Here is a 12877-nt window from a genome sequence, read left to right on the forward strand (position 1 = left end):
GTACAGCAGTAAAATATTCTCTTCCTAAATAATTCATACAAATAGGTCGGTTTTCTTCATATAAGCAACTATGAACAGATCAAGATGTAGAATGGGTAAGCTTAGAGACTAAAAACTGATCCAACACACAGAGACTGTAGTCTCAGATAAGTTTCACCAGTACAATGTATTTGACGTGGTCAATCCGCACTGTTAAGTGAACACATGCACCTACGTTCAAGAGAATGCAGTGCTTTGGACACAGAACATGCGTTGCATCAAAACCACTGCTACTTCCAGATCGTGGGCACTCGGCCTACAGCTGGTCCTCTCTGTAGCTTGGTGTGACCTGTATGGATATCCACTATATTGAAGACCTTGTGGATAGGTGACAATCTGTACATACATACGAGGGGCATTCATTAAAGATTTCCCCTGACCCACTTCTATTTATCACAGGATGCTGAAACTGCACGTGTGTAATTGTATAAGTCTCTATAGGTATATAGCCAATTTGCAACTCAGAACTGATAACGGTCTTGATTTTATAGGTGCTGGAGTGATGTGAGGTTTGATAATGGACCCAGTGAAATACAGAGCAGTCATCAAGTTCCTTTACTTGAAAGGCCACACACCAAAGGAGTGTTCGATGAGATGAAAGAGGTTAATGGTCATGATTCCGTCATATGATGTAGTCAAGTACTGGCATCGTCAGTTCAAATGTGGGTCCATCACTACGATCCTGAGACTAAGGGTCCCTTTCCACCAGTGTGAGAAAAAAACGGTCCGATTTACGGACCGAAAAAACTGATGTAACGTCTGCGAGTGCCATGCGAGTGTCATGCAAGTGTCATGCGATTCTTTTATCGCAACATCCGTATGACATCCATATTGCTGTCCGATTTTTACGCACGGGTCTCCTTTGAAAAGCCGGTAATTCAGCGCAGAGTACAGTAAAATCACACTGACAGGTTAGATTAGAGTAGATATATACACATAGAATAGGTATATACACATATATATATATATGTCAGGGAGACACCTATATATATATATATATTTATATTTAATGCAGCGCGAGACAGCTTTAAAGCTGGTAATTCAATTACCGGCTTTTGCTTTCTCCTTCCTAAACCCGACATGATATGAGACCTGGTTTACATACAGTAAACCATCTCATATCACCATTTTTTTGCATATTCCACACTACTAATGTTAGTAGTGTGTCTATGCAAAATTTGGCCGTTCTAGCTATTATATTTAAGGGTTAAATGGCGGAAAAAATTGGCGTGGGCTCCCGCGCAATTTTCTCCGCCAGAGTAGTAAAGCCAGTGACTGAGGGCAGATATTAATAGCCTGGAGAGGGTCCATGGTTATTGGCCCCCCCTGGCTAAAAACACCTGCACCCAGCCACCCCAGAAAAGGCACATCTGGAAGATGCGCCTATTCTGGCACTTGGCCACTCTCTTCCCATTCCCGTGTAGCGGTGGGATATGGGGTAATGAAGGGTTAATGCCACCTTGCTATTGTAAGGTGACATTAAGCCTAATTAATAATGGAGAGGCGTCAATTATGACACCTATCCATTATTAATCCAATACTAGTAAAGGGTTAAAAAAATACACAAACACATTTAAAATTATTTTAATGAAATAAAAACAAAGGTTGTTGTAATATTTTATTTAACGCCCAATCCACTCAGTGAAGACCCTCGTTCTGTGACAAAAAAAAAATAATAAACCAACAATATACTTACCTTCCGCAGATCTGTAAAGTCCAACGATGTAAATCCTTCTGAAGGGGTTAAAACATTTTGCAGCAAGGAGTTCCGCTAATGTTGGCTGCTCCTCGCTGCAAAACCCCAGGGAATTAAGCTAAATATAGGTCAATGATCTATATTTAGCTTCATTTGCGGTGAGGCGCCCTCTGCTGGCTGTTCATAGATCGTGGGAGCTTTCCTTGAAAGCTCCCAGGCTTTCTAGGAAAGTTCCCACGATCTAGGAACAGCCAGCAGAGGGCGCCTCACCGCAAATGAAGCTAAATATAGGTCAATGACCTACTTTACCTTCATTTTCCGGGGTTTTTGCAGCCATGAGCATCATTGCATTAGCAAAGCTCGTGGCTGCAAAATATTTTAACCCCTTCAGATGGATTTACATCGTTGGACGTTACAGATCTGCGGAGGGTAAGGATATTGTTGGTTTATTATGTTTTTGTACTTACAGAACGAGGGTCTTCAGTGACTGGATTGGGCGTAGAATAAAATACTCCAACAACCATTGTTTTTATTTCATTAAAATAATTTTAAATAATGTGTTTGTGTTTTATTTAACCCTTTACAACAATTGGATTAATAATGGATAGGTGTCATAATTGACGCCTCTCCATTATTAATTTGGCTCAATGTCACCTTACAATAGCAAGGTGGCATTAAGCCTTCATTACCCCATATCCCACCGCTACACGGGAATGGGAAGAGAGTGGCCAAGTGCCAGAATAGGCGCATCTTCCAGATGTGCCTTTTCTGGGGTGGCTGGGGGCAGATGTTTTTAGCCAGGGGGGGGCCAATAACCATGGACCCTCTCCAGGCTATTAATATCTGCCCTCAGTCACTGGCTTTACTACTCTGGCGGAGAAAATTGTGCGGGAGCCCACGCCAATTTTTTCCGCCATTTAACCCTTAAATATAATAGCTAGAACGGCCAAATTTTGCATAGACACACTACTGACATTAGTAGTGTGGAATATGCAAAAAAAATGGTGATATGAGATGGTTTACTGTATGTAAACCAGGTCTCATATCATGTCGGGTTTAGGAAGGAGAAGGCAAAAGCCGGTAATTGAATTACCAGCTTTAAAGCTGTCTCGCGCTGCATTAAATATAAATATATAAATATAGGTGTCTCCCTGACATATATATATGTATATATACCTATTCTATGTGTATATATCTACTCTCATCTAACCTGTCAGTGTGATTTTACTGTACTCTGCTCTGAATTGCCGGCTTTTCTAAGGACACGGGTGCGTAAAAATCGGAGAGCACTCGCATGGTGCGAGTGCTGTGCGTTTTTTTTCTCGCACCCATTGACTTGCAATGGCGAGTCTCATCCGAGAATCTCAGCAATACGCAGCATGCTGCGATTTTTTTCTCAGCCGACACAGATTTTTCTCAGTCTGATTTCGGCTGGGAAAAAAAAATCGCAAATGGAATGTCACCTATTGAAAAATATTGGTCCGAGTGCAATCCGATTTTTTATCGGATTGCACTCGTCCGTTTTTCTCACAAGTGGAAAGGGGCCCTAAAGTTCAGTCGATGCAATGGAAGCATCATGACTCACCGCCTCCAAAGAATTGGACCAGTATTTTGGGACCAGTACGAAATAGTATTGATGGATTTCCTAGAAAAGATTACCATGATCACTGGGGCATACTATGCTTCACTGCTGCGGAAGTTGCGGGAGGCCATCAAAACCAAAAGATGTTGCATGCTCACTAAAGGTGTCTGACTTCTGCAAGACAATGCGCCAGTTCACAACTCACATGTTGGCCAACTGGAAGCATGCACCTGTGGCTTTGAAATTCTACCGCATCTCCCTTATTCACCCGACCTCGCACCATCGGACTTCCACCTCTTTCCAACACTGAAGTTTTTCTTTAAGGTCAAGCATTTTGAAGATGATGAGACTCTGATTTCCAAAGTCACAAATGTGGCTTTTGGAGCAACCTGTCAACTTCTACAAGCAAGTTGTTTACAGTTGCTTAACCCCTTAGTGACAGAGCCAATTTGGTACTTAATGAACCGAGCCAATTTTTACAATTCTGACCACTGTCACTTTATGAGGTTATAACTCTGGAACGCTTTAACGGATCCCGCTGATTCTAAGAATTTTTTTTCGAGACATATTGTACTTCATGTTAGTGGTAACATTTCTTCGATATTACTTGCGATTATTTATGAAAAAAATGGAAATATGGCGAAAATTTTAAAAATGTTGCAATTTTCAAACTTTGTATTTTTATTCCCTTAAATCAGAGAGATATGACACGAACAATAGTTAATAAATAACATTTCCCACATGTTTACTTTACATCAGCACAATTTTGGAAACAATTTTTTTTTTTTTTGTTAGGGAGTTATAAGGGTTAAAAGTTGACCAGCAATTTCTCATTTTTACAACACCATTTTTTTTTTAGGGACCACATCACATTTGAAGTCATTTTGAGGGGTCTATATGTTAGAAAATAATGAAGTGTGACACCATTCTAAAAACTGCACCCCTCAAGGTGCTCAAAACCACATTCAAGAAGTTTATTAACCCTTTACGTGCTTCACAGGAACTGAAACAATGTGGAAGGAAAAAATGAATATTTAACTTTTTTTTGCAAACATTTTAGTTCAGAACCATTTTTTTTTTATTTTCACAAGTGTAAAAACAGAAATTAAACCATAAATTTTGTTGTGCAATTTCTCCTGAATACGCCGATACCACATATGTGGGGGTAAACCACTGTTTTGGCGCACCGCAGAGCTTGGAAGTGAAGGAGCGCCGTTTGACTTTTTCAATGCAGAATTGGCTGGAATTGAGATTGGATGCCATGTCACGTTTAGAGAGCCCCTGATGTGCCTAAACAGTGGAAACCCCCCACAAATGACACCATTTTGGAAACTAGACCCCTTAAGGAACTTATCTAGATGTGTGGTGAGCACTTTGAGTCCCCAAGTGCTTCACAGAAGTTTATAACGTAGAGCCGTGAAAACAAAAAAAATCGCATTTGTTTACACAAAAATGATCTTTTCGCCCACAAATTCTTATTTTCACAAGGGTAACAGGAGAAATTAGACCACAAAAGTTGTTGTGCAATTTCTCCTGAGCACGTCAATACCCTATATGTGGGGGTAAACCACTGTTTGGGCGCACCGCAGAGCTTGGAAGAGAAGGAGTGCCGTTCTACTTTTTCAATGTAGAATTGGCTGGAATTGAGATCGGACGCCATGTCGCGTTTGGAGAGCCCCTGATGTGCCTAAACAGTAGAAACCCCCCACAAATGACCCCATTTTGGAAACTAGACCCCCCAAGGAACTTATCTAGATGTGTGGTGAGAACTTTGAATGCCCAAGTGCTTCACAGAAGTTTATAAAGCAGAGTGGCGAAAATAAAAAATAAAAAATAAAAATTTCCACAAAAAAGATATTGTAGCCCCCAAGTTTTTATTTTCACAAGGGTAACAAGAGAAATTGGACCGCTAAAGTTGTTGTCCAATTTATCCCGAGTACACTGATTCGTGGGGGTATGTGGGGGTAAACCACTGTTTGGGCGCACGGCAGAGCTCGGAAGGGAAGGAGCGCCGTTTTGGAATGCAGACTTTGATAGAATGGTCTGTGGGCATTATGTTGCGTTTGCAGAGCCCCTGATGTACCTAAACAGTAGTAACCCCCCACAAGTGACCCCATTTTGGAAACTAGACCCCCCAAGGAACTTATCTAGATGTGTGGTGAGAACTTTGAATGCCCAAGTGCTTCACAGAAGTTTATAATGCAGAGTCGTGAAAATAAAAAATATTTTTTTTCCACAAAAAAAGAATTTGTAGCCCCCAAGTTTTTATTTTCACAAGGGTAATAGGAGAAATTAGACCCAAAAAGTTGTTGTCCAATTCATGCCGAGTACGCTGATGCCCCATATGTGGGGGTAACCCACTGTTTGGGCGCACGGCAGAGCTCAGAATGGAGGGAGCACCATTTGACTTTTTGAGTGCAAAATTGGCTGTCATGTTTGGAGACCCCCTGATGTACCTAAACAGTGGAAACCCCTCCAATTCTAACTCCAACCCTAACCCCAACACACCCCTAACCCTAATCCCAACCCGATCCATAATCCTAATCACAACCCTAACGATAATCACGACCCTAACCCTAATGTCAACCCTAACCATAACCCTAATCAAAACCCTAAATCCAACACACCCCTAATCCTAATCTCAACCCTAACCTCAAACCTAACCCTAATCCCAATACACCCCTAATCCCAACCCTAACCTTAACCCTAATCCCAAGCGTAACCCTATTGCCAACCCTAATACCAACCCTAATCCAAACCTTAACCCTAATCCAAACTCTAACCCTAACTTTAGCCCCAACCCTAGCCCTAACCCTAAATTTAGCCCCAACCCTAACCCTAGCCCTAACTTTAGCTCCAACCCTAACCCTAGCCCTAACTTTAGCCCCAACCCTAACTCTAGCCCTGAGGCTACTTTCGCACTTGCGTCGTTTGGCATCCGTCGCAATCCATCGTTTTGGACAAAAAATGGATCCTGCAAATGTGCCCGCAGGATGCGTTTTTTGCCCATAGACTTGTATTGCCGACGGATCGCGACGGATGGCCACACGTCGCGTCCGTCGTGCATTGGATCAGTTGTGTTTTGGCGGACCGTCGGCACAAAAAACGTTCAATTTAACTTTTTTTGTACGCCGCGTCCATTTCCATCCCCTCCTCCCCAGGACATAGACTGGGCAGCGGATGCGTTGAAAAACTGCATCCGCTGCCCGCGTTGTGCACAATTTTCACAACGTGCGTCGGTATGTCGGGCCTACGCATTGCGACGGCCCCGTACCGACGCAAGTGTGAAAGAAGCCTAACCCTAAATTTAGCCCCAACCCTAACCCTATATTTAGCCCCAACCCTAACCCTAAATTTAGCCCCAACCCTAACTCTAAATTTAGCCCCAATCGTAACCCTAAATTTAGCCCCAACCCTAACACTAAATTTAGCCCCAACCCTAACCCTAAATTTAGTCCTAACCCTAACCCTAATTTTAGCCCCAACTGCTCTCTCCTGCCGGCTGGCAGATGGCGACAGATGGCGGGCGCACTGCGCATGCGCCCGCCATTTTCTTTCCCGATGAAGAAGCCAGCGGGCAGGAGAGGACGCAGGATGACCCAGGGACACCGGTAAGTATAATAGGGTCCCCGAATCCCCCTATTTCTCTGTCCTTTGATGTGCGATCACATCAGAGGACAGAGAATTACACATCGCTTTTTTTTTTGCGACCGCTGGTAAACAGTTAATTACCGGCGATCGCAAAACAGGGGTTGGTAAAAACCGACCCCAATCATGTTCTTTGGGGTCTCTGCTACACCTGGCAGCCGAGACCCCAAAGATCCTCCCGGTGCCGGCCGGCGGGCACACTGCGCCAGCCATTTTTTTGCCGGTAAAAGATGGCGGCGCCCATCGGGAGCAACGAGCGGCATCGGGGGAGACAGGTGAGTATCGGGGGGCTATCAGGGACCCCATTTCTCTGTCCTCTGATGTGCGATCACATCGGAGGACAGAGAAATTAAAAGGGAAATCGCGTTTTTTGTCTTTTTTTGTGATCGCCGGTAAACGGTTAATTACCGGCGATCGCAACTCGGTGGTCGGTAACAAAAACTCCCCGAATCATGTTCTCTGGGGTCTCGGCTACCCCGGCAACTGAGACCCCAGAGAAAATCAGACTCTGGGGGAGCTATTAACTTTTTCCACAATTCCAACCAAACGGCGCTGTGGTTTAAGTACCCTTAACTGCCGCCGTTAAAAGGCGTATCGGCGGTCGTTAAGGGGTTAAAGAGATGTGAGAAGTGTGTCCCTAGGTGACACCTATGTAGAGAAGGACTAACAACTGTGCCAAGTTTCATTGCTCTCAGTCCAAAGGAAGTGGGTCAGGGGAAATCTTTAATGAAAAAGTGTTTGCCCCTTCCTGATTTCTTATTCTTTTGTATGTTTGTCACACTTATATTTTTCTGAACACCAAAGAAATGTAAATCTTAACACAAATAACACAAGTAAACAAAAAAAAATGCAGTTTTAAACTCCTTATCGACCGCTGATACACCTTTTAACAGCGGCACTTAAAGGGCCTTATTCCTCATCGCTCAGAAAATCTCTGGGTCTCGGCTACCGTGGGTAGCCCTCCAAGCCCTCCCTGGTACCTCCATCTCCGTCCCCCAACCCTCCATGTCATCTTCCTGGAAGAAAATGGCGTGCGTATGCACAGTGCACCCGCCAATACCCGGCAACAATAGATTTTTCCTATTGACTCCTTTTCAAATTAAAAAAAAAGTTAAATAAACCCCCCCCCTTGCCACCCTCTTAGTTAGGTAAAAATAATAAAATAAAAAAATGGGTTAGGAGTGGGTTTAGAGCTGTTATTAGGGTTGGGGCTAGGGTAAGGGTTGATGCAAGGGTTAGGGTTGGGGCTAGGGTTAGAGTTGTGTTGGGCTTAGGGTTGTGTTGGGGTTAGAGTTGTGTTGGGATTATGGTTGTGGTGTTGGGGTTAGGGTTATGGTTCAGGGTTGTGTTAGGGATGTAGTTAGTGTTAGGGGTGTGTTGGGGTTAGGGTTGAGGTTAGGGCTGTGTTAACGTTGGAGTTAGAATTGGGTGTTTCCACTGTTTAGTCACATCATGGGGTCTTCAAACGCAACATGGTGCCTGTCATCGATTCCATGCAATTTTGAGTTCAAAATGTCAAATGGTGCTCCCTTACTTCTGAGCCCTGCCATGCGCCCAAACAGTGGCTTCCCCCACATACGGGGTATCAGCGTACTCAAGAGAAATTGCACAACAAATTTTGTGGTCCCTTTTCTCCTGTTACCCTTATGAAAATAAAAAAGTTTAGGTCTAGTCTCTCTGTCTTTCTGTCTGTCTTTCTTTCTGTCACGAATATTCATTGGTCGCTGCCTCTGTCTGTCATGGAATCCAAGTCGCTGATTGGTCGTGGCAAAACGCCCACGACCAATCAGCGACGGCCACAGTCCGGCAGCAATATGGCCGCTCTTTCTTCCCCGCAGTCATCCAGTCAGCCCTCACACAGGGTTAATGCCAGCGTTATCGGAGCACGGTGTAACAGGGTAGAAAAAAAAGGGGAAAGAACCACTCTAAAGCACTGCACACCACAATAAGTAATGGAATATATAAAAAGGCAAACTTTATTGATGCAGAGATAAAAACATTAAAAACAAGTGAAAAACACCAAGAATCCCCACAATGATCCGTCAAAGTCACAGTGGCCAAACAGGGGCATGTACCCTACAAGTGATACAGAGGTGATATATCACGTGACCTAAACAATATGCATGTCTAAATAGCAAGTCAATATAATGAACATACACTGGATACAATGCATAAAGGTAGCCCTGTATAGCTGCGCCTCTTAAATAAACACAAGCTTCCCCGAGTAGAAAATATATACAATATTCATTAAAGTCAGGGTAAGAAAACAGACCCTATCCAAAAGTATAGGTGAAGATGACAAAAAATGTCAGTACCTGCATGTCAGCAAAAAGTACAATCGCCATATGGGGCAGCGCCAGACAAAGGTCAAAGAACAGGGTCAAAGAACAAAGGCGGATGCGCCAGGTGCTCTACATATGGGGCTGCAATGGCCATATACCCAAAATGTGCATGAAGGTCCCAGGTCCAGCCATATGGAGCTGTCAGAGCAAAACCGCCAGGAAGACAATGTGTGAGGAGGCAGGGATCAGTGCGGGGAAGGACTTGTAACTGCGATACGCGTGGGGTCCTTCCCCGCACTGATCCCTGCGATCTCGACGGCAATTTTCCTGAAGCCCAGTTCGCATCTCGGCTGCAGGAAAATGGCCGCCGCGATCTCCATCTGCGCACGCACGGCCTCACAAAGATGGCCGCGCCCAACGATAAACGCCTGAATAGCGCAGATCGCGCTATTTTCCTTGAAGCTGCGCAGTGGATTCGCCACTTGGACATGCGCACACCACTACGCCACCAACGGAGATCTGGGGGAGAAACAGCGCTTTCACCAAAATTAGAAAAATGTTGTCTCTGTCCAAATATATATGGACTTAACTGTATGCTACTATGTTTGCTGCAATTGTCTCCGCTAGAGAAACTGACATGCTGCGGTCTGGAGAGATGCGCCACATGTCTGTCTCCGCGGGTGATCCACAGGTGTCTGTGGACGCATAGTGGGCATGAGATTTCTTGAAATCCCATCCACTATGCTGTAACATGTGGCCGCTGCGGGTTGGAGGCTGCATAAGTACACAACCAACCAACCCACAATATTTACTGAACGAGTGCGCATACCCCAAGATTCCCATGGTGTGCACCCTTAAGGGAGTTCATAGAATTTGGCTGTTTTTTTTTGTTTACATTACGTTGTTACTTTTGTGGTACTGAACCTGATGGAATGTGTGGTTCATGCATGTTCTAAATACAGGCAAACATCTCCAGCAACTAACTCTGAGATGCCACTATCTCACCCCAACCAGATTTCTGGCAACAGTTTTTCTGATCTACCATATACAGTGGATATAAAAGTCTACAGACCCCTGTTAAAACGACAAGTTTTTGTCATATAAATAATACCAAGAATAATCATTTCAGAAGTTTTTTCACCTTTAATGTCACACATAAGCTGTGCAATTCAATTGATAAAACAAACCTTTCGGTTGGAAGAAGAAAATAAGAACAAAAATAATGTGGTTGTAGAAATATGCACAGTCTTAAACCAATACTTTCTTAAAGTATTTGTTAAATTTATTCATATTGTTCATCTGAGGGTAGTCACTATCCATGGATAAGCCATGAGGCTGGGTAGTCAAGAGGTCCGAAGTCAAAATCCAAGAGAGTACAAAGTCAATATTCCAAGTAGGTAGCGGATCATGACAAAAGGGCTAGGCAAATGGATGGTCAAGACAAATCGTAGGTCGAGCAGCAAAGATCAGAATATCAGACAAGCAGCACAGAACAAGCACACACCTCAAGACCAAAGCTACAATTGTCAGAAATCTAAGGCTAAGGCAGAGAACTGGTTAAATAGCCATGTAATTACTCTGGACAAGAGACATATGGATGAAGCCCCAGCATAACCTGGTCTAGATTGGCTAAACCATCACTGCAGACACTGAGAGGTCAGCACACCCCAAAATCCGATTGGACGGCTTAGCTGTCCATTACCACACTGACAGCTCAGCACACCTCATTCCTAGCTTGGACAGCTGAACTGTCATTCACTGCACCCCGACACTTACAGTAGATAGGAGGAATCATGACAATCTTTATTGAGTGGACCACTCCCTTGTCCATGACATAGGGTATACGTGAGTTCCGTGACCTGGAAAAAATTACCCCAACCCCCTTAAACAGATCTCTTAACAATCTAAAGAATAAACTTCTAACGTACTCAAAACAGCAGACGGAGACATATGTTGGATTTAATTGGCCACAGCAGCCATTTTATTAAATAAAAGATAACAGAACTTTTATGACAACCCAGAATAGGAGGGGCGGTCCTCGAAGCCCCAAAGTTATAAAAAACTCAGTATCCCAAAAACTCCACAATGTTCAGCCCAGGATGAGTCTTACCCCCAGCCGTAAAGCACCAGCTCAGGGATAGATAACAACCAATCCTGGTCCACCGAACCCACCCCCATGCCAGGGGTCCATAAATCCACCTCACGCGGAATAACCGTACCGCGCCTTGTTAAATTCTCTCATGGGGTGTCCAGGACCTCTCAAGATCCCCACCCCATTGAACCACGATTTACCATTTCCACCGACTTCGAGGACCTCCACCCCCGCCACGAACACGAATGGCCTGACACCTTAGCCATTCATGTCCCTCCACACCTTCAAGCTTAATTCAATGCCACTACGGATAGCCAAACACCACATATCATTACCCACCGCGTTCAGGTGCACGCCATCAGCTCTCCAGTAAGCTCCTTGACCCGATTCCAAGTCCACATGTCTCACGGCCATCGCGCCATTCCTCACCATAAACCGAGACATGGCCCTGTTTATTTTAATCCGGGCCCTGTTCACCCCCTCGTGTGATCTAGCACCTCTCCATCTTTTACGGGGAATGATGTCGGACCACACCAACAACACTTTTGGAAACATGACCCAGAACCTCAGGATATCGAATTTAATATCCTTAATCAGCTCCCTACAAGACCGTTTAGCCAAATCATTCCCCCCTAAATGTATCACCACGATCTCCGGCACTCTATCCAGTCTAACAAAACGATGAAATTCAGGTAACCATTCCCTCCACACCATCCCCCTTTTACCGATCCATCGTAAAGTCACTGTCTCTCGAGAAAGACCCAACTGACGACCGTCCGGACGAACCGCAGCACGCAACGCAGCCCATACAACATACGAATGCCCCATGATCCAGACGAGCATCGGATCAGGCCCTGTAACACAGAAAGAAAGGCAACAAACAATTAACTTAACACAGCTTCTAACTCACAATAGGTTTGGGCGAACATACGACTGGAATCTTGAAGATTCCCACCTCCCAATTCTCCGAACCACATCCTCACCAAGGCCCCACCTAGCGGCCTCAGTCGCTGCCCCGATCCTGAAGGAGTGACCACTATATTGTGTTGCAGGTAAGCCCGCTGCCGCCAAACATTTCCTAAAAACAGAAATAAACTGAAAACGGGACAAGAAAGACCCATTTTCGTGCACCAAGAATGGCTCGTCTAACACCCCGCCCTTTGCCATGTACTTCTTCACGGATGCCACCGGGCACACCGGGGATCCTTCAACATTGAACAACACCACTCTGCACCCTTTCCCATACACGTCCGTTTTGGAAGCCTTAATAAACACTACCACCTTATTCCCTTCGACATCCACGTTTTCTCTTAACAAAATACCTTTTTTACTAACGGACAGGCTAACCAACTCACCTAACCGAAATGCCCCAAAGAAGGCCAAAGAAAAGGCTGCACGGAACAGAACCACTTCCCATTCGGAAAAACACACCTCTTGCAAATTCCGCTCAATGGCTGAGAGCACCTCATAAGATACGGGTCGGCGACCGTCCGAAGCCTTCCAGCCTTTCTTCCAACCCCGAACAACTTGCCGAACCA

General features: G+C 44.6%; 1 protein-coding gene and 1 long non-coding RNA gene across 2 annotated transcripts in view; one reads left to right on the top strand and one right to left on the bottom strand.

Annotated features, from left to right (window-relative positions):
- SDC3 (syndecan 3) overlaps window positions 1–12877 on the bottom strand; it is a 154517-nt gene that overhangs the window by 108217 nt on the left and 33423 nt on the right. The window lies entirely within an intron of this gene.
- The window catches only part of LOC138672088 (uncharacterized), a 38438-nt gene continuing 29376 nt past the window's right edge, over window positions 3816–12877 (top strand). Inside the window, exon 1 of the long non-coding RNA XR_011319570.1 lies at window positions 3816–3896. This is a non-coding gene — a long non-coding RNA (uncharacterized lncRNA). The remainder of the gene's footprint in view (window positions 3897–12877) is intronic.

The sequence above is a fragment of the Ranitomeya imitator genome, chromosome 3, assembly GCF_032444005.1.
Source record: "Ranitomeya imitator isolate aRanImi1 chromosome 3, aRanImi1.pri, whole genome shotgun sequence".
In the NCBI taxonomy this organism is placed as follows: domain Eukaryota; kingdom Metazoa; phylum Chordata; class Amphibia; order Anura; family Dendrobatidae; genus Ranitomeya; species Ranitomeya imitator.